Source organism: Ranitomeya imitator, chromosome 5 (genome assembly GCF_032444005.1).
Source record: "Ranitomeya imitator isolate aRanImi1 chromosome 5, aRanImi1.pri, whole genome shotgun sequence".
Lineage (NCBI taxonomy): Eukaryota > Metazoa > Chordata > Amphibia > Anura > Dendrobatidae > Ranitomeya > Ranitomeya imitator.
Window position 1 is genome coordinate 628,466,312 of NC_091286.1, and position 3,072 is coordinate 628,469,383.

The 3,072-nt window shown below is 42.1% G+C and overlaps 2 non-coding genes across 2 annotated transcripts; both read right to left on the minus strand.

The window, feature by feature from the left end:
• Positions 1-402: 402 nt before the first annotated feature.
• On the minus strand, positions 403-474 carry TRNAW-CCA (transfer RNA tryptophan (anticodon CCA)). The gene has a single exon. It is a non-coding gene; the product is annotated as a tRNA-Trp (tRNA).
• Positions 475-487: 13 nt separating this feature from the next.
• Positions 488-560, minus strand: TRNAK-UUU (transfer RNA lysine (anticodon UUU)). Its single transcript has one exon. It is a non-coding gene; the product is annotated as a tRNA-Lys (tRNA).
• Between the last annotated feature and the right edge of the window lie 2,512 nt (positions 561-3,072).

Here is a 3,072-nt window from a genome sequence, read left to right on the forward strand (position 1 = left end):
TTTGTTACTTTTTTACTCTGTCCTTTAGTCCATTCGCATGATACCCCTCCCTCTTCCTGTCTTCTGAATGCTGTGAACGATATCGATCCCAACATTTAGGAGGTTAAATTGTCAGGGGCGGCAGCACAGCGGCGATCGCACGTGCAAAGCTCCTGTGAGCACAAAATCTCCATGACGTATCCTTATGTCCATGGTCAGGAAGTCATACATATACATAGTAACATAGTAACATAGTTAGTAAGGCCGAAAAAAGACATTTGTCCATCCAGTTCAGCCTATATTCCATCATAATAAATCCCCAGATCTACGTCCTTCTACAGAACCTAATAATTGTATGATACAATATTGTTCTGCTCCAGGAAGACATCCAGGCCTCTCTTGAACCCCTAAAGATGAGTTACTTGACCCCGACGTGATTTGAACACGCAACCTTCTGATCTGGAGTCAGACGCGCTACCGTTGCGCCACGAGGTCAGATAAAAGCATCCGCCCGAACAGGGACTTGAACCCTGGACCCTCAGATTAAAAGTCTGATGCTCTACCGACTGAGCTATCCGGGCTTACGTATGGATACATCTAAGGTCATGACGGGGTTAATTTATTGTTCATTATGGTGAAAAATAATGCATGAAAGTCCTGCTAAAAGTCTTACCTATACACATTGAAGACTTACTTGGCAAGTCAATTTTTGCAATCGGTGGGCTCCAAGTCGTTAGATCTCTACTATTCTAAGCTACCGTTTGTTAAAAAATGTACTGTTTCATGCTACTATATTCATTTATTCATTCATTTTCACACCCTGTAATATGCAGTTGCTTTCTAACCTGATCCAAGCTTCAGATTTTTGTTTCTTATGGGAGTGTCTCTCCCAGAAATAAAGGCTGAATGTGAGCTCTGTGTCTATCCAAAGTGCTACTGTCTTTAATTGATTTCATGTATTGGCTCAGCTCCAAAAGTGTTCTTATTTTGTATTTAGATTGTGAGCCCCAACGGGGACAGCAACGATAATGTGTGCAACCTGTAAAGCGCTGCGGAATATGTTAGCGCTATATAAAAATTAAGATTATTATTATTATTACTATGGGCTCTGCTCCTAGTCTGTAGCCTGTGTTCTCTGTCCTTCCTGGGATACACTTCCTTCCTGCAGCTCTGTGTGCAATTCCATCCTCCTCGCTACTGCTATCTCTAAGGGTATGTTTCCACGTGCAGTAAATGCTGCGTGTTTGACGCTGCATAGAGACGCAGCGTCAAACACGCAGCTTCCAGATGTTACAGCATAGTGGAGGGGATTGAATGAAATCCCGTCTCCGCTATGTGTGGTAACACGCACGCGGCGGCCCTGCGACTCTGGACATGCGGCACATCTTTTAAGATCGCAGCATGTCCGTATACCTTGCGGCGACGCTGTTATGAACACATCCGGCATCATCGCGTCCCAGAAGGGGGCAGAGCTTAGCGCGGAGCTGGTTTGCCGCTCCGACTAAACCGCCGGCCATCCTGAAGGCGGACACATAACCTTACACTGAGAAAAGGTAGGAGGGAGCAGAGAGCCAAGAACAGTAGATTTGACAGATTTTTAACATTTTTTAAAAAAGTTCTCAGTTACAAAAAGGTCTTACAGACACTCTGCAGCAGCAAAATGGTTAAACATTTTTAGCAACAACTATGTAGAAAGTTGCCTAATTTTGCAATTAGAAAGCAAATAAACAGTAAAGAAAAATTCAGAGCAGAAGTGAAAATACATAACCTTTAAGCCATGAATATATATAAAAATTAAGTATTTTGTCTATTCGTTTTTTTCTTCACTGTGGGCTCAATTCATAAAATGGAGCATTCTCCATGCCAGTGTTGACGAAGAGAGGTGCTGGAGTCAGAAGCTCCTGATTATGAAGAGGCACTCTTTATAACTCATGATTGTCAGACAAGAGGCATGCACTTCCGTGTGCGCCTCACTAGAAATCCTACTCTATTCCCTGCTGGAGTAAGATTTTTAGTCTATTGAACGCTGCTACTCATCACGAATTCGACAAGCGGTGGTCGCCATGCCCCAATTCGGCTGCAGCACCACCCACTTTGTAGGATCTGGGTGGAAATAGCATGAGAATGCCAAAAGCCTCAAAATTTTAGCACAGCCTTCAATTGCGACAATATTCTGTGACTTTTCAGGCTTTTATTCCAGCCAACTGTCATAAAAACTTTGAGAAATCAGGCCCTGTGTTTGCAGTGTACATCTGCCATAGGTATCAGGAAAGTTTCCTAAGTACAACACCAAATAAATCGAAACTGGATCATTTAGCATATATCAAATGCCTAGGACACCAAATTGACTCAGGCTCAAACCTCAGATCACAGTGTGAAAGGAGCCTTACATTACCTAAAAGGAACCTGTTATCTGGAGACATGACTAGTTGAGTACGACCCACGGCCGGCTTCTCCCAAGTGACTCACAGGACTCTCCAATTGCAAGTGACCTGTTAACCACCGTTAGCAGCACTGTAAAAGTCGGCCGCTCTGTCAGACCAGATGTTAAAGTATATTTTCTCTTTTGCAATGTGACACAATGGAGCCTCGTTCTTACATTTTATAGGCTTACATTGGAAAAGCCACTTCCGGGTCACAGAAAACCTGTAGAGCAGTGACGTCACTCAGAAGTGGACCAGAGCAGAGCTGGCTACTGGAGAAGGCGGCAGTAGGTGAGTATATTAACACACTGACACTTCAATACATACACATATGCATAGGTTTAGAGAATAAAAAGATTAATGGGAGAGCTTTTTAAAATACATTTTTGATTAAAGGATATTAAAACCTCTGCAGACAGGTTTTTTTCTGTTCCAGTGTATTTAGAATAGGAAATAAATCCCTCAAATAGTCTTAATTAAAAATATCCTACTGTTTGTATCAACAGCTCCCATAAAGGACTGTATGGCTGCAGACTACAAATAGACCCTACATAGAGAAATTTTGCCATAATTTTCTGTCCCATATTGGATAGATAGAACCTAAGAAAGAAACAAAATGCGCATATACCCTGCTGTAAGTAAATAGTAATAGAACATATAAATAACATAA